General features: G+C 40.1%; 1 pseudogene; it reads left to right on the top strand.

Moving 5' to 3' along the window:
* The first annotated feature begins 7,677 nt into the window (after positions 1–7,677).
* LOC126501283 (developmental pluripotency-associated protein 2-like) lies at positions 7,678–16,420 on the top strand (annotated as a pseudogene).
* The last annotated feature ends 3,229 nt before the right edge of the window (positions 16,421–19,649 follow it).

Here is a 19,649-nt window from a genome sequence, read left to right as displayed (position 1 = left end):
ATATGGTGCACTGCAGAGGCAAAAAAAATGAACAACAATGAAAAATATTTCAGGAGTATTTTCTTAGACACGTTTTCACTCATTGACTAAAATAGTACCTGGAAACAATAAAAGGAGAACATTTCTAGTACATCGTAATGCTTTGAGTTCTAATTAATAACTTGGAAATCCAAAACAGGATAGATACATCGCAAAAGCTCTGAAATGACGTAGACCTTGGCTCATCCTTTTCTCTTGGTCTTTGTTTGCTGCTTGATCATCAGTGATACAGAGAGCTGTGTTGTGAAAATCCGTATTTCAGCTTGAGCCAGTACTTCAGTTTTCCTTGAGAGTATGTTGATGAGTCCCCTTCATTGGCCCCAGAGGTGTTTTCTCACTTTCTTGCTGGATTCTCCATGATGAGGCAGCCATTTTTCTCCCACGCCTGCAACATTCTGCTCCCACCTTAGCTCTGCTCTGGCATTCGAACATTTAAATTCATTTGGTGAATACGCCATTGTGACCTTTCTTTTTATGGGAGACCTGTTTTATTTCCATCTTTGCTTGGTACCCAACATCTTCAGAAAAAATAGCAGGTAAAAATAGAAAAGGTATAAGTTAGACCAAAAAGTTAGGCATTATTATAAACAGACTAATAAACAGGAGCCATGTTAATATTCTGACCTTTTGCTACCCTTGTGCTCCCAAGGAAAATCAGCCTTTCTGGTCCAATATTGATTTTCAGTAACCTAAAAATAGTGATATCTGAGTTTTACAGAGATCTAATATGAGATCGTATTCTTGGAATCTGAAGTACTGTACAAATATGAGGTGAAGGTACTTGAACATTCTAACTAGAGGAAAGACAATATTAAAATTGATGTTTATGTCACATTGCTTTTCTAGTAATAAAAAATACTCATCTTAACACTTTAAAGCCAAACAGCAATAAATGAGGATTGCTCGAAGTATGTGTGTTTCTGACTTGGAGTTTGATGGTTGCTAGAGTCTGAGTACTGAAAGTCCCTGGATGGCTGAGATATTGAAGCAGGGACCTTATATGTGGAGGTAACTGAACTCAGGGGACCAAGGAATGCTCTTAGGTCATTGGAACAGGGCTTTTTGTGTATTATTTAAGAAACTTCTCATGCAAGTTTGAAATCTAAGAATGCATGCAAGGTCATTTTACGGATCTTAAACTCTTCAGTAGAGTTGTCATTTCCTGATGTGAAAATAACACTCTCCATGTGATTGTAAAGGTAGGTGTCTACTTGACAGGCAACAGGGAAATTACACAATTAACAGAAATCAACTCATATGTACACAGTGTTGTGTTATCCAGAGAAAATGAAACAAAAATAATTTGAATATGATGGTCCTGATTTTTATGTAGTGGAATTTATTCCTCAGATGTATGCTTTCCATTTAAAGAATGGAAGTAATATAGTGGCTGGAGAGAGGGATCAGCTGTTAAGAGCACTTGCTGCTTTTGCAGAAGACCTGAGTTTGATTCCTAGCACCCACATAGTGGCTCACAACTACCCATAACTCCATTTCTGCAGGATCTGAAACCCTCTTCTGACCTTCTAGAACACCAGGAACACACATGATGCACCCAAATGCAGGCAGACACTCAGGCACTTAAAATAAAACTAAATAAATCTTTGAAAATTATTAAATAGTGAAAAGTGGGAATGTAGATGGAAGTTTCTGTCCCTCCTAGTCCCAGAGCCCTTCAGTCCCAAAGAAACACACAGAGGCTTATATTAACTATAAACTGGTAGGCCTTTTGCTCAGGCTTATTACTAACTAGCTCTTATAAGTTAAATTAATCCATAAATATTATCTATGTTTAATCATGTGGCTTGGTACCATTTTTCAGTAAGGCATTCTCATCTTGCTTTCTCTGTGTCTAGCTGATGACTGTGTCTCTGCTTTTCCTTCCCAGAATTCTCTTAATCTGGTAGTCCCACCTATGCTTCCTGTCTGACTACTGGCCAATCAGCATTTTATTAAACTAATATGAATGACAAATCTTTACAGTGTACAAAAGCATTATCAAAACAAGAACTCTGAATCTAATCTCCTTTGTTTAGCTTTTTTTCCTAACCATTATTCATAACAATTTATAAGCAAGACTCTAATCAAAGACAAACATCTATAATCTATTTTTTTTTGGGAGGGGGGAGAATGTGGGCATAGTTTTCTAGGCACTTTCTGCTGATTGGAGGCACTGATAATCTTTTGGGGACCCAAAGAAAATTTAAGATTATGGTCAAGTCATGACTGAAGTACCTCTCTCCCTCCCTCCCTCCCTCCCTCCCTCCCCCCCTCCCTCCCTCCCCCTCTCTGTTTGTGTGTGTTAAATACTTAGTAAAATTAGCAAATTCTGTTAAAATGTTTCAGTCACAAATCTTTCACTATTTTCACATTACCTACTGATGTTTTTTCAACCACCATTTACAATGAATTTTATTAAAAATGTTCTTTCTAGATGATCTCATGAAACATAAGGTGAGACAATGTTTCTCAAAATCTTGAGAGAAGGACTTATACTAGGGTCATAGAGATCGGTGAAATAAATATTTTGTTCAGTTATGAGACTGATAACAGCACTGGTGTCTCTCTAGTCAGAACCGCCTAAGCTGTTTTTTTATTATTGTAAATTCATATTGTATTGATTCAGGATGATGGCATTACAGACTTGTGGTTGGCTATGCAGGAAAACACTTACCCCCATTCATTTCAACATTTCAATTTGTATTTGAGGGTTTGGACATAATTGTATAAGTCACAGGAATGATGAGAGCATTGAGCCCTCAGCAATTTCATCCACGGTAATGTGGATGTTGACTTGGTACTAACTTTTGGCTGCTCTAGGAAGAGTCCCTGCAGCAGTATCTTATATTCAATTGATGAGTCACTGCAAGTTTCATAGTTGAAGAGGAAAACCTAAACTTATGAACAATAAACTACATCTTGTTTAATTCTTCCAGTAAATGTGTGTGGTAAATGGTAAATGTGTTTTTTTTTTTTACGGACATACATAATGTGTATGTATGTGTGTTGTGAGCACACACTCTTACTTTATAAATGGCCAATTGTTTATAAGTTTACAAATGAGGAAATGAAAGCTTAATGTAACTTTCTCCAAGTAACATTATTAGTAACAGATTCTGTCTCAGATATGATTTCAAATCTCATCTCCTTTCATCCACACAAGAGGAAGCAAAAAGAAAAAGGTTGCATCTGCATAGCCAAAAATAATCATGCAATTTGACCAGATTCAAAAAGAAGTATATTTTATAGAGAGTGGAGGAAAAACATTTCTAAGAATAGGAGCTTATTATCAGCTATACTTAGTTTTTAAGAATGGCTTGATTTATGACTTGTGTAATTATTCATCTATCTATACACACACAGAGGCATATATGAGCTTCTCAATGTGCTTTTTTCTAAATACTTTTTATTCATGGAAAATAATTTAAAGTTTATGACACAATCTAAAATAACGGTCTCAAACACTCTTTGTAACTGATAATGATCTCCAACTTCTGCTTCTACCCCAACCTCCAGCATGCTAGGATTACAGGTATATGGTACCTTCCCCTGTGTCTCTGGAGTAGAGATCAAACCCAGGACTTGGTACACGCCAGAGAATCATTTTAACCACTTATCTGTATGCTTAGCCCTAAGACTTGCTCATGATTGATGACCATTATTACCAATTCAATAGAAAAATTAGAGTTTTCAATAGTTTTTACATTTTGCTAGTAGAAAGATGCCCCTGAGGAAGATTCATTTTTTTGAATTATCTTGTTATATCAACAAAAATAACCTGTTGGGCTATGAAAGAGCATTCCTTTTGACCACACCAGAAGCAACACAGCCATCTGCTGAAGGCATATGGAGCATCAACTGCGAGGGAGTGGAAAGGAATTAGTTTAATGGTTGGACAGGGGTATCCTTGTCTCAACTCATTTCTGTTACTCTCAGTCAGGCGTGTTACTGTTCTGACCCAGACAAATGGGCTAGGAAGGAAGTTACTATATTGCACAGTTAGCTTCTTGCCCTTCCTATTAGATGGTGGCCAATAGGTGTTACTGTTTGTTTTATGTTCAGTAATTCTCAGCATTGCCTTTTTTACCTGCAAGATACTAAGCTATTCCATCACTGTCTGCTAAAATGGGATAGATTTCACTGTTCTCCCATGCATCAGGAGTTGATCATCCTTGGTCTGCACACCCCACACCTCTGTCTATTGTGTTGCAGGTATTGGGGGAAAATGTGCCACAAGGCATCATGCAAATAGACTTTGACCAGTCTTCATCTCAGTTGCTGATATAAATTATATGGGCTAACTCTGATTCTAAGGAACTGAAGGGTAATACAGCCTTTTTAGGTTGACTAAACACAATGAATAGATTATCCAATTGAGAACTTGGATGTTGAAACCTCACAAGCTGCAACAATTTCCTTGAAGCAATGTCAGGTCTAAAGTTATTGTCTATTTATTTGCCTTAACCTATAGGCATCAAGACTGACTTATAAATATGGAAAATCATTGTCTATATTTGAAATCAGGACAATATCATCTTTCTCTGTGTTAAAATGGTGTCTCTCAGAGGCTTAACCCTTCCATGTACATCACTGTTTGACCTTCAGGAATACTTGGCAATTATAGAAAAAAATGTTATCTATTGTTTCTGGAAACTAGGTTCAGTGAAATGAGCTGAGTTGTTGCTATCTCAGAAGATTTTAGATTTAGAGTTAAGGAAACAAAAATAGGCAATTCATTTTCCAGTTTCCTTCCTAGATTTCCCCTTCCCCCCTCCCCCCACAGCAACCTGGACTTGGGAAGCAGTGGTGTAGATCTGCCCCCCCCAGCAACCTGGACTTGGGAAGCACTGGTGTAGATCTGGCTCATGTGGCACAGCTCTCAAGACCATTGCTGCTGTCCATACTTGACTTCAGATCACTGAACTGTGGCTGCAGTGGTTAATCAAGTTCTTAGTCATCCAAGTTTCTGTTTGAAGCCTTGGTTTGCATCCAGAGCAGCTCACAAGATAGATGAGAAGTCATTAAGGGTGTGAGGTCTTACATTCCCAAAAGCAGCAGTTCAGCATGAGGCCACACTGATTCTTAGCAGGACCATTGGCATGTTGTAATCCTTTCAAAGATGGCCGAAAATCCTTTTCTCCGAGTCATGCTGAAACTGGATTGCTTAATATCGTTGATTGTCTAGAAGTCATAGACCATATAAAAACTGTATGGCATGAGTCAGGGTACTAGGAAAAAAAAACTCTGCTAAAACTACAAGAGAAAGTTCCGATTCTCACTCTCTGAGGATTCGTGGAGGCAGGATCATCCATTTCGGTATGAGGCAGAGAAGCTTCTCAATTTCAGGAGGTCTCATTTACTAATTGTTGCTCTCAGTGTCTGTGCTACTGGGGTTATATTTAGGAAGTGGTCTCCCGTGCCAAGGCATTCAAGGCAGAGAAGATTTCAAGACAGCTTGCTTGTCTCTGTTGTGTGGTTATTAGAGATCAATCATTGCTATGAATATCTACAATGAAAAAGATCAAATAGGGCAGAAGGAAATACAAGTGTACAGTTGGAGGGGATACAGAGCACAAGGAATGTAATGTTGGAGCCTTGCTTGGTGCTGAAAGAGATAAAGAGAAATGGAGTAGAGGTGAGGGTCCCTCAGGGCAAGACCCCAGCCAGTTAATCCTGCAATTTGTGAGAAGAAAAGGCCTTCAGGAATGACTTGTCCCTAAAGAGCAACAACAAATCAAAGCTTATGCCAATACGATTCAAGAAGGGTCCAGGTTCCAGGTTTTATGCTAAGCAGGCAGCAGAGCTTGGCAACTTTGGGTCGTGTGGTTCTGGCGTTAGAGTCATGAAGGAAACATGAGTGAAGGGGTAGTGGGATCAATCTTTGTGCTTAAGGAAAGCTGCTGAGACCGGGCATATGTCAGGGGTGTCCCTGCATGCAGTAATAGAGAGGCCAATAATTGAAGCTGTGAAGGTGAAGCCTGGAATCCTTGAAGACCCCAAGATGTTGGAGATGCCAGAGCAATGGATATCTGCCAAGGAAATCTGCTAACAGGGAGAGGAAGCAGCCCAAGAGAAGGAAGTCTGCTGCAGTCACCAAAGCTTTGAGGACTGGGAGCTGAAGAGCCCTTTGATATCAGACATGGAGGTGCAGAGTTTGGAGTTTGCTCTGCTGGGTTCTGCTCTTGCTTTGGTCCAGTATTTCCTCAAGACACCCTCCTTCCTCTTTTTGGGAATGGGAATGTGTATTCTGTGACACTGTATGTTGAAATATGGAATTTGAGTTTTGCTTTTACTTGAGGTTACAATGAAGAGATTGCCTTGAGTCTAGGAAGAGATTTTGGACTTTGAAGTAGTGTTGAGACTGTGAGAGCCTATGGGGACCTTTGAAGTTTGACAAAGTGAATTCTGCTTTATGATATTGCTACAAACCTGTGGAGGGCCAGAAAATGGATGGTGGTGGGTGGAATAAACCCCATAGGCTCATATATTTGAGTGCTTGGTAGACCTTCTAGAAGGGATTAGTAGGTTGGGCCTTTTGGAGGAGGTATGTCACTGGAGGTGACTTGGAGGTCTCAAAAATCCACAGAGCATGGATAAACCTCTCTCTGGGGGTAGGAGAGGATGAGATATTCCAAGTCTGGAGGGCCCCATGCAAGGATCTGACAATCTGTCCGGGAAGAGATCTGAAAGATCTCTACAAAAGCCCTGAAGGTTCCCTAGGCAAAATTCTCGAGGCTGTCTCTGAGACAGAGGTGAAAACTTACTTACTGCATAAGATGCCTAAGAAGTGGTGGGTGAAGTGTTTGCCCAGTGGGATCAGGAAATAGCTAGAAGGCTCCCTGAAAAATCACTCAAGCAGCAAGTGGAGGCAAACCAACGACAATAAGGTGCCCATGGGCATTTGTCATGGAGTATGTGCAGACCATGCACTGGTCCCTCCTGAAATCTCAAAGCCGTATATAGAATCTTGGGGGGTAAAACATCCTTCAATGATTCATTCACCAGCAATAAAACTTATAATAAGCCTTCTTCCCTAGATCCAGGCACTCAGAAGGTACTAGAAGCACATATTACAAGACACCTGGTGAGGCACAGATGGAGCCTGCCCCTCAGAGGCCTCAAGACTATACATGCTTTAAACATGAAGGCAGCTATGGCTTTGCCCTTTGCACAGTCCTCCAATTCCTCTCTGTCCTGGGACTCTCGAGACGACTTCATAGTCCAAACAGCCAGTACCCTGGGAGAACCTTTTCAGGAAGCCCCAGAAAAGGAAGTGACAAGAATAACTTCCACTGTGAAATCTCTGTCCACACAGATCTGTCCTTCTGTCCTCAGCTAGAATTCCTAAGAGAGGCTCCGCGTAGTGACAACTTTGAGTCCACTGAGGCCCCTACAACTGTCCAGGAGGACATTATGACTTTTGTGTCCATCCCGCACAGCCTTGTGGGCAGAGCCTGGCACAGTTGATATGGTTCTTGAATTTTGGACAGACAGCTTTAGGAGAAATATACAGAGGGGTGTCAGATCGGGAAATCAGTGTGACATCCCAGTCACCAAGTAGCAGGGATACCAGGGAGCTGGAGGAGGCAGAAGAGGAAGAGTCCTGTGAGTGCGCACTCCCCATAAAAATCTGGCAAGATGGGTAACTCACAAATCAGTGAATTGCTGGAGAGTATTTCCCAGGATCCAGAAGACTCGCACCTGAGCACATCTCACTGCTTGGCCGCTGGCATTGTCCTGCAGGACTGTGCCATTGGGAAGTTCTTTCAAGACTGTGCCCCTGAAGTTCTGCTTGCTGCAGATATCCTCACCTCCAGGGCCTCTCAGTCCAGCTTCAAGGCTGTGCCCACTACAACCAAGTCAGGCTCCCAGGACAGGAATCCTTTCCTGTCCAGAGAAGGGAATGTCCCCAAGGTTTCAAAACCTAAGGAAGCATGGCGTACTAAAATAGAAAATACTTAAGTAGTCCTAGGCAGGACAGACAACTTACAGGGACGAATCCTGGCCAAGCATACAGGCCAAATAACTGTCAAAAGAACTTGGGGCACAGGATCCAAAGCCTTATATCTTTAATTTTGACCTCCAGAGTCAAAGTACAGGAAAATTACCCCCAAAACTCAAGGGTTTATCAGCTGTGACACAAAGCCGAGGGCCAGTGATGAACAGACACTTCATAACCCGACAGGTTGCTGAAGAGCAGGCCTCATGACTGCTGTTGAATGGATTCCAGAGGAGAAATTGGGGATTCACCATAGATGTGCTCCCTCAAAGAAAACAGTAGACAAGAAACCAGCCCAGGCTTCAGTGAGTGAGCATGTCTGCTCCTATAGGATTCCTATGGCAGCAAAAGACCTAAACACACACTAGCTGCACTCACCATGCCAATCCTAAGGTACATAGCCAACTTCCCCAGACAAATGGATGTGCTGTGTTCATCCTTTGTGCAGAGAACCTGTGTTCAAGCCATCCACTCTCAGCGCAGGGTACAGGCACTGCATGCCCCAGGCATCCCTGGCCACTGGCCGAGGCACTGCCTCTGCAGAAGTGTGCTATTGGGGAAAGCAAATGCTTCCCCAATTTAAAGTAATTAAATGTTTAGGGAAAAAAAAACGGAGAAAGTTCCAGCGCTGAAGATTCCATATTTATTGACAGTTCATCTTTATATATATTTCTATATGACTTAAAATTATTATGCCAATATCACAGTATAAACCACAAAATATCCTGCCTGTTCCTCACTAGAAAGCAACCAGTGGAAATATTTGGACACTTTTATATTCTTTGACTCATTTTTAGGATAAATATAGCCTTATCCGGATGCTTATGACTTTGACCTGGAATGGATATCAAAGTAGTGTTTACCGACCCACATAATCTTCTAAAACCCAGACTTCATTTGGCATGAATAAAACTATCAAAGTTCAGTTACTATTGCTTGTTTTAAAATATGCATAATTTTTTATTTCCATATGTTATATTGGATGTAATCATTGCTTGGCATGTGATATGGATTTAATGTGATATCTTGCATATTACCTTCTTACTTGAATTTTTAATAGAAAAAGTCTTTAGTGTTATAGTAACAATGGTGAAAGATTTTATTTGACTACATTAACTGTGAAGGAAGTAGAAAATGGTTGCAAGTGATGTAGAAAATTTGAATAGTAGACAAATAGACAAGGAATAAAGAATATTAATAGTGATATTATATTTTAATATATATGTGTTTATATATAGACTTTCATATATATGCAAGACATATTTATTTACGCATGTATTTATTCATATATGTTAATATGAGTATTTATTAGAGTGACTTGCGGATAAGGTCCTAGTATCCCTAAAATGGCTGTCTCCTGACTATAAAGTTCAAGGATCTGGTGGCCCATGAGACTACATGTTCCAGTAGTCCCAGTCTGGTGCTGAAGTTCCAGAAGAGTCTAGCATGCTTCCAGTTCTTGGTCTATGTTGGAATACTGAAGAACAGGCTCTCACACCAGTGAGGCAATGCCTTAGAAACAGAGTGAATGGACTTGCTGATGAGAGGGAGGACAAGCAGGCAAAAAGCGAAATATTTTTGTGTCCTTTTATGTGGGTTGCCACCAGAAGATGGGGCCTGGCTTTAGGGTGAGTCCCTACCTCAAATAAGTCAAGAAAAACTCCTCACTGCACAGTACACAGAACTATTTGGGATCTAGTTAATGCACAGGGTAGTCAGGTTGGCAACCAAGTTCAGCCATCTTGATGACAGAGATAAAAGATGTGTGCTGTAACTTCATGAAGAAAGGAAACTCTTCAAAACAGAGTCCAGTCTCAAACTGAGTTCAAGTCCAAAGTGGTGCTGATGGTGACTGTGACACTGGGGAATGAGCACAATGGCTCATTCATCGAAAAGCTTTCTTTCCCATGTTTGGAAGCAGAGAGGCCAATCATTCTGCCTGTTTGTTGGTATTTCGGCATAACATCCACCTTGAAGGGATATATAAAGTATACATAAATATACATGTATGTTTACATATATACTCATCTATAATAGCATATCAGATATGCAAATGTAGTTAGTTTGCCAGCTTCCATTATTTTAGAAATCTTAAAATGAAGCAAGCACAAATGTGATTTCATTTTTCTCAGAAATTTATTCAAATATGTTCATATACTCTATGTATGTTGACACATCTAGTCCCAGTGGCACACAAACACAATGTCTGCGCATGTGCATCCCCTTTGTCCATTGCACGACTTGATGATGCGGTCTATTTGTTGACAATTGACTCTCAAGCTGATGGGTCACAGCATTTCTGTGAGAGTGCAACAGAATGCAACAGCCAGGTTCCTAAGGCTACTGTGAATATGCAAGCTGCAATCTGTGTGCTGGTCACCTCTTCCCCTTCCACAGTGTGGATGATGAACAGTGACGTGTTGGTGTCATGGGGATCGGAGCAGCATCAAGGCCCCACCCTGACACTCATGAGCAAGCACACTGAACAGAGGGACTTGGCAAGGAGCTGTGGTGGGAGTGCCCATCCAGGTGCTACCATGGCGTGGCCTTCTCAATCATTGTTGGGGACTAAAGTAGCTATTTATAGAAGGACGGTTCAGAAACATAAACTCAAAAAGTATAGGATTAAAACCATCTGCATTTTAGCAGCTTCAATTCCATCAGAACTTTGTTTTGAAGTGACCTGTGGGTGCTATTTTGCTGAAAGAATAGTAGTCCCGATGTGAGAGTTGGCAGAAGGGACACAGTAGATGTCTTCAGACAGTTGCACAGGGCTCTTGGTCTAAGTGCCTATTCTTAGTGTTGCCTTAGGGGAAGATGTAGACTTTTACCAGAGTTAAGGATAGAGCTCAAGCCTTGATCACCTGTAACAAACTAGGTATGGCTAGTTAGCCATAATAAGCCAAATAAACATGTAATAAATAAATGGTTAAAAAAAAGCAGAAAAATTAGCTTTGTTCAATGGCAAAGAAATCTAGTGAAATCTTCTCCACAAATCTATCTTCAGGATCCTAACATGACTTCGATTTTAAAGATTTACTTTTATGTTTAATTTCATGAGTGTGTGTATGTGGTGTGGGTGGGAGTGCGCCTGAGCCAGTTACCTTTGAGGAGGGTTTTGTATCCTCCGTAACAAGAGTTACAGGGGGTTGCAAGCCCCATATGTGTACTAGGAACCAAACTGCAGTGCTCTGCAAGAACTGTAAATGCTCTTGACCCTCCAGCTCTGGAGTCACTTCCAATGTGAGGTTTGGCTTTAAATAGAAGACCAAAAGTATGCATAGGAAAAGTCTATAAACCTGTCAAGCTATGGAACCACCCACCCCATCCTGCGGCTCTTTTATGATGTTCTCTGACAAAGGAGCAGACGTGTAAAATTTTTTTCCAGGAGTTAACTAACCCTTCTGGCAGGCCCAAGGAACTCAGCCTTTCTCTTCTCCCAACAAGTTTCCTGTGGAAATACCAATTTCTTGGGGTCCATTGTTCTAATAGTCTGATAGCCAAGAGGATATCTAATAAGTGTCTCATTAGAATCTCTCCGTTCCTGTCAGAATGGCTATAGGGCTGTTGCTTTAAAAGGATTGCCTGACTAAATTTAGCTCCAGTGTAGTAGGAGAAGCCTTTTTTTTTTTTTTTTTTTTTTGGTGAGTCCTGATTGCTCTTTGCAACTGCACAGGAACCAGGTGGGTATTCAGCAAACTCCACAACTCTCTTGGGTTACTCAAGGAAGTGTGCCTTCAACAACTTTTGGCCCAGCATTTCTGATCTGTAGATCCTGAATGGCAAACTTCCAAACCTTAAAGCTAAATTATCACCTGTAATTCCTTCTTCAATTTATTCACCTTAATGTCTGCCTGCTGAGAGCGGCGCTTTTACAAGGCAATGGAAAAACATTCCCAGAGTCGTGTTTTCTTCTCAAATCTATTTATCCAGCCTCCCTTTGGTGAACAATCTTTGTTTTGTTCTGGTTTTGTTTTTCAATATCCAGTCTGTCTCAGCTCAGTGTGTTTTATAGTGTACTAACCATTATTCTTTTACTAACTGTTAAATTACCCCAAATCCCTGGGTTTTGCTAAATGGAAGATTGATCAATTTTTTTATTGGAAAGCTGTCTTCCTTAAACTTCAATAACTTTGTAAGTGTGTTTTGTCAGGGGTGAGGCTTTTGAGATTTTTAGTAAATATGGGTGCTCCCTTCTTTCTCAACACAGCTTAGAGTTTTAATCATTACACTTTGGAACTGCATAATTGTGCAATTAATTTCAAGGATGTCAAAATACATATTTTTAAAAGTAATTTTCTTAGAGAAATACTACATATCTCATTACTTTTTACTGTAATTGGTATTCATGGTCCCTTAGTTTATAGGTTTAAACACTGCCAGGGATGGCCAGTCTCAGGGCCATATATTATTAAAATGGATTAATTTTTCAAACACATATTCCATTCAATTTCTCATTAAATGAGGCATTGTAAATTCTGCTGGCAAGGGATACAAATAACATGAGTATACAATGCTTGAATTATTCAAAGTCCTTTCTGCTGGAAAGGGTACTAGACATTGGACTCAGACTTTATGGAAGAGAGTTTCAAGACAAAGATGTCCAAACTAATGGTTCCAGTTTCCTGTTGCTAGAACAAATGCCATGACCACAGGCAATTTATGGAGAAGGGATGCATCTGAGTTATCCTTCCAGGTCACAGCCCATCATCATTGAGGGAAATGGGGACAGGAGCTCCAGTAGGAACTTAAACCAGAAACCATGAAAGGATGTTCCTTACTGGCTCTCTCATGTTCATATGTAGCTAGATTTCTCAGGTAGTCCAGAACCACCTGTGTAGAGAGGGTGCCAACTATGTCAGGCTGGGCTCTTCTGCATTGAATTGATGATAAATACAGTCATACACAGATATGCATGCAGACCAATCTGATAAGGGCAATGACACAATTGGGATGCCTGTGAAGTGATTCCGGGCTAGGACAAGTTGACAGCCACTAGCTAGAACACTGGCCAAGGATCAGCTGTGGTCCACATTGACTTCACATGAAGAGATTGATCATAACACTCAGCTGGGAGTTATAAACAGCCTAAGACCTACAGGCAGAGTCAACTTTACCTTGCATGTGATTTCAGAAATATAAAATTGACTTGTTCAAGGACCCCTCTTCTTTGTCTAAACACAAATATGAAGAAATATACGAATGGGTGAATGAATCAGAATGGACAGGGAAGAATGATGTATGCCAGCCCTGACCTGGGTAATGTGTAAAAATGTGTATGTTGAAGGGTTCCTGTGTGGCTTCTACACTTAACATGAAGGCATAACTCTGTTCTATACAGAAGTACACTGTTCCTTATCAGAGGCATTCAACTCCCCAGCAATAAATAATGAAAATCACGGAGCATTAATCTTCCATAAATTCAAGGCACAGGGATCTGAGAGTTGACTATGACAGGCCCTCACTGCGAAGAAGTTCATGGTATGGCTAGAGAGGTAGCTCAGTAATTAAGAGCACTGGCTATTCATTTTGAGGACTTGGGTTTGAGTCCCAGCACCCACATGGTGGCTAATGATTATCTGCAACTCCAGTTCCTGGCAATTCAGTGTCCTCTTCTGGCCTCCCTGGGCACTGCATGGTCATGTGGTACACAGATATGCATGCACACAAATACAAAAGTAATTTTTCAAAAGGAAGCCCTTGATGTTGTAGATTAGACACATGTCTTATAACTATTCAGCATGGTGTCCTTGTAACATCTAGAAAAATTCTCAGACATCTCAACTTTGCAAGGTGTAAAGGGCTGTAGGTTTGTTCACCAGAAAAGAACTGTGCTGTATATTGGAGGGTAGAGAGGGCTGTGCCTGTAGGAAGAAGGAAAACTATTATGACTACCAGACCCAGTAGGTATAAAAGCACTAGATGGACATAGATCCAGCTTTTGCAAGAACCACTGTGGAGTTCCATGAACTGGAGTGTGGGGAGATGGAAGACTAAAGGATGCCAGGGCAGAATGAGGAATCCTTGAACCACAGTGCCAGGAAACCCAAATGAGCAGGCTGACTTGAAGGAAATAAACAATCAAATCCAACAAGGTATTATGACTGGAATATCTCAGCTGTAAAAGAGAATTGGTTTTTGGAGTTGGGTAGATTTGGTCATGAATGCAAATCACAGATTTAAAAGTGGTAGAGGCATGCTAGGGGAAATTTCAGGAGGATTTACTGCATTGTAATCATTGCGGAGCTTGGGACTAAGCATATGATTCAGAGGTGTCTAGTGAGCACTTACATCCTTTTCTTAATCATGCTTAATTTATCAAAGGGAAGTTCTTGATTTATGACAACACTTAGCCAATTTAATATGAAGTTACCTTATACCTCTTGTCTCCCCATACCCGGAGCATCTCTCATTCTCTTGTTACTCCAGAGTAAAACATGGTATAATTGAGGAATATACAGTGCCAAATTGGCACCTAAAGTTTATAGTTCATACGAGGCTCTACTTGAGGACAAGCATATGATACATATCCACCACTGTAGTATAACCACTGCAGTGGCCACTGTCACTGTCCCCCAAATCCTTAGTGTTCTGACTACTCAGCCCTCCTTCTCCCTTAATCTCTGGCAACCATTCTTTGCTCTTCTCTTTTCTTTTAAATAACCATATGTTTTGTTCCAAAATGTTGGAGTTGTAATCATATAATATGTAACACTTTGAGATTGACTTCTTTCATTTAGTGATATTCATTTCCTGTGTCCTGTGCTTTCTTGTGGCTTGACTCATTTCTTCTAGTTTTATGTAATAGTCCATTATCTGCTTGTACCACAGTGTAGTTTTCCTTTCCTCTGTGGTGGAGAGGTGGAATCTTTGCAAATTTTAATTCATTATGAATAAAAATGTGTTTGTGTGTGTGTTTAGGTAGACCTAAATATCTAGTTCATTTTAGGTAGAAATTAAGAGGTATGATTATTGGATCACATGGTAGGAATATGTTTAATTTTATAAGAAACCTTAAAATGTATTCAGAAGTGACTGTACCATTTTATACTCCTACCAGCAACAAATGAGCATTTATATCCCTATTGACCTTTGTTAAGAATATGGACCATTTAATTAGGTACCTGGTGTGATCTCACTGTTGCTTTAATTTGCATCTGAGCATCTTTCTTTTTACGTGTTTCTTTGTCATACATGTGTTAATATGCTCCTTGGTTAAATGTCTATGTGGGTTTGTTTTGCTTATTGTGAAATCAGATTGATTATTGCCACTGTTTACTTTAAGAGCTCTTTGTATGTTTTGGATAACAGTTTACCATCAGATTTGTTAAAAAAAATTTCCTTCTGGAGCTCCAGACATTCTTATCTTTGCTCCTTTTGTCTTCTCTGAAGCCTGCTGAATATGTCACTCTCCAGCCAGGACACCTATGACAAGTGAGAATTTAATGAAAAAGAAATCATTTTAGTGCTGGTCCCAGCTACTGAGGAGCTCACCATAGACGTGCCTACAAAATCAAATGCTTCTTCAGCCATAGACCTCAGGCCAGCAGTTCCCCTGATGGCAGCTTCACAGGATACCAACCCCTTACCCGCCCCAGCCAGCCATCCTGCCTCCTGTTAATGAGGTGTCCCGGAACACTCTTTGGGAATGGTGTCACTGTCATAACTTGAGTACGGATGGCAAGAAAGTTGAAGTCTACTTGAGACTCCAGAAAAACTCATATTCGAAACAAAAATGTCATATTCCCCAAACATCTCTTGAGGCAAAAATGAAGTCAGTTCTCACGAAACCCAAGAGGACCCAGGCCTCAAAGTTTCAAGAGGAAGAGAGGAGGGTGGTATAGTTGAAGTTATAACTTCAGAAAGGGAGTCTGTTTTTTGCAACTTGTGGAAGAATTGCCATGAGAGCTGTGAATCTCCAGTCACTGAATGCAGGTGGTGTGTAGTCCATGGCAGACAACTCCCTGCAGATAAGGCAGGCTGGGTTCACCTGCAAATGCACGCTGGTCGTACCTGAGTACTAGACAGTCCTCCAAGAGATGGTACCTCTCTTCCCATCACCAGCCTGTGTTTTTCAATCCTCAGGAGTGGAAGATAATATGCTGTGTCCTGAATGCATCCACAGCAATAGGAAGATGAGGAGAAATTTTGAGACAAACGCTTTGAAAGGAAATACAAGACACTACCTCCAAATCTGCCACTTTAGACTGATGTCAAGGTTTTCAGAGGTGAATGGATGTGTCCTATAATGGCTAAGGAACTGGACATCCATCCCTGTATTGGACTTGCTCAATGCTATTTTTCTCATGGGGTCCAGAGAACAACTGGGGTGGAAAGAAGTCTTATAACAAAATAAGATTCCTGTCTTCAAGCAAAAAAAAAAAAAAAATCCTTCCAATCTATATCAGTAATTTTCTTGAACAGATGGAAAAATAATCCTAATTACCTACCAAGACTAACTTAAACTTTTAAATTTGAAGTAACTTTGGATGTACAGAATAATTATGAAGAGAATAGGGTTGGTGTGCCTCAGTAATTTCATATGCAGGATGACATTGCCAGGATAGTGACATTAATAACCAGGCTAAATTGGTACTTATCAGGTTTTTCAGCAAGAGTTGGTACACTATAGATTGACCTTTTTGTACATTAGATATGAGACACTAAGTCCTGTTCTTTCCAGGAAAGGAAAGCAAGCCTCACGCATCACTGTGAAGGGTAAGATTCAATATAGTAGTTAATAATAATAAAAAATAATCAAAATTATGATTTTCTATAAATATCTCAAAGATGTTATCACTGTAGGAGGCAGCCATGATAAGCTAAATAGAAACAGACCACCCAAAGGAAGTTCTTTACTTCCAACCATTATCACCTACCAGTGTAGGACTCAACCATCGAGAAGTTTAATGGAGGCCTGAGTCTCAGTAGTTTACCCTGAAGCAACACCTGGTTGCAGGAAGGATCATAAACTAAGATTATTTGAGCACCACCCAGGAACAGACCATCCAAAGGAAATGCTTAATGTTCCAACCATTGTGCATAGGATCATCTTCTAGCACACACCAGGATACCCCTAGACAAATATCAGCCAATCAAAACCTTAAACCTTAGAAATCCCTCACCACCAACTTTACTACCATAAAAACCCAGCTCTAACTGAGCTCGGGGATCTCCAATAATTCTAGGATGTTGGATATATTGGAGAGACCAAGTTTGCAAACTTGGATAAAATAAAGGCTCATTGTTCATTGCTTTTACATATGGGACTCAGTCTCCTTGTTGGTTTTTGAGGGATCATAGATCTGGGCATAATAATCATTAAGAAGAAAAGAATCCTGAAGAATTCATTTAAAGATGAACTTTTCTGCCAGTTATTTAAAGAACCTAAAGAATAACCTTTCCTGGGATATTCTGTCATATTTTATAAACTTCCCATCAGCTAAGGGACATTCCACTAAACAATGCTATAGTAAGAAATGTGACCTCAATGCAAAGTAATTACCTTATATCATCTATTCACCATATCTTTTTGGCCGTGGCAGCTGACTTTAAACCCCCAGAACTCTATGTGTCCTAAAGTACCAGTCAGGATTATATACCTAGACAGTCTCTTTCCCTCAGAGATGCTGAAGTACAGCAAATAAAAAGCAGTAACCAACACAACTAACTTTCTGATGAGGGCTACTTAGAGTAACTGGATTCTCATCTCAATATTTATTCATCCACCAAAAGTGCTCTGTGTTCTTAGAATAAATATTTTATGAGCCATGGCATATGTTCCAAATAAGAATTAGCATAATAAAAACTGATTTTTTAAAAGGTTTATGTAAATAGAACCATAGAATAAACATTCATATGGTTTTTAGGTATCATGTATGGTTAATAGTGTTTAGGTATCTGGGATGTCCTCTCTGATTTTAAGGCTGAAGGTCTTTCTTCCTTCTCTAAGAACTTTTAAATATTGTAGTTTGTTGGAATTTCACTAGAGTCACATAGGAATTTTCCAGATAAACTTGGTCATGCTGTGCTCAGTGGTACATGACAATTCCACCCAAGTCTCCACCACTCCTAAATATCCATAAAAGAAAGAGAAAAACAGCATAGTATTGAGACCTGTCTACCTATGGGCTCATGATTCTTGGAGTTCAAGAACAAGGAACACTCTTCCCATAGAGTCAGACACCCATGGCATACTCTGGCTGATTCATTAGTCCTTCTCGGGCACCTATGACTTTCACTTTCTAATAAGGAAGTGAATTAGCCCAGTTTGAATCGAAAAAAGGACATGTTGAATGAACCTCTGTCTTCCCAAGCTATTCTCCAATTTTCAGCTCCCGCCCCCATGTGTCATCTGCTAACCTGATCAATACTTTCTTCAGTAAATGCAGTTTTTAAACAAGTGTGACCTTTGCCACTGAGGTCCATCCTTAAAAGTCAAAATTGCCACTTAAAGGTAATAGTTGAATTTAAAAAAATATAGAACCTGAAAGTTTTTATAGTCACACAATGACTTATGAATATGGAAGCTACAGGCAGATCCTAAATGAGATGAAGTAGGGGGTGAAGTTTGTGTTGGACTTGAAAAGAGTGTGGAAGAAAGAGAAATGTATTAAAAAAAAACCTTGCTGTGGCTTGTGTGCATCCTCTAAGTTTCATGTGTTTTAAACTTAATCATTCCCAGGTGATGATTAGAGGTTGGACTTTTTGGAAAGATGATTGCATCATGAAGGCTCTTCACTCATAAATAAATTTTAATATTCATTCATTACTAGATTGTTTATTGAGAAACTTCTTTGTTATGAAAAGTATTGGGAATTTTTTATTGCTGTGACAAAACACCATGATCATGACAGCTTATGGAAGGAAGGTATAGTAGGGGTTATGGTTCTACAAGATTAGAATCCATGATGGTGGAGCAGAGGCAGTAGTGGCAGGCATGCCATCTGAAGTGGCAGCTGAGAGCGCAGTTCGGGTCTTGAACTGCTAGCAAGAACCAGATCAAATTAGAAATGGCATGCATTTAAATTCTCAAAGCCCAACCCACATCTTCTAAACCTCCTTAATTAGTGCCACCAACTTGGAAGCAAGCATTCAAATGCCTGAGACTATGATGATATTTTACTTAACCCACCAGAGAAGGTGGTGTTCTTGCTCTGCCTCAAGTGAAATCTTTTGCTGCACCATGACCCAGCAGGAAGGACCTCACAAAGGACTGAGCTTAAGCCTGATTTTATGCTTCCCAACATCCCAACCAGGAAAATCATGATAAATAACCCTCTTGCTCTATCAGTTACCTAGTCTTGAGCATTCTATTATAGCCACAGAAAACAAGCTAAGGCAGTTACGGAGCATGAAATTAGATAACTACAGGTGCAAGTGGTAATCGGTAGACAATAAAACCTTTATGATTGGGTTAAAGAAGTGCTTGGTGTGAGGTTACGAAGTTTGAGAATTAACTATAGGACATAGTAAGGCAATTAGTCTCCCATTAGTTTTAGAAGGATCAACATGAGCCAAGATCAGGAGAAGCAAGATGGATGGCAAAGATGTCCAATTGAAGTCCACCCAAAGGGATGTGCCACAGGAAGGAAATGGAAAAATTAACCTC

The sequence above is a fragment of the Alexandromys fortis genome, unplaced genomic scaffold, assembly GCF_014885135.2.
Source record: "Alexandromys fortis isolate MF-2015 unplaced genomic scaffold, M_Fortis_MF-2015_v1.1 scaffold_30, whole genome shotgun sequence".
Classification (NCBI taxonomy): domain Eukaryota; kingdom Metazoa; phylum Chordata; class Mammalia; order Rodentia; family Cricetidae; genus Alexandromys; species Alexandromys fortis.
Note: the sequence above shows the minus strand (reverse complement) of the source record. Positions and strands in the feature narration are given on the sequence as shown.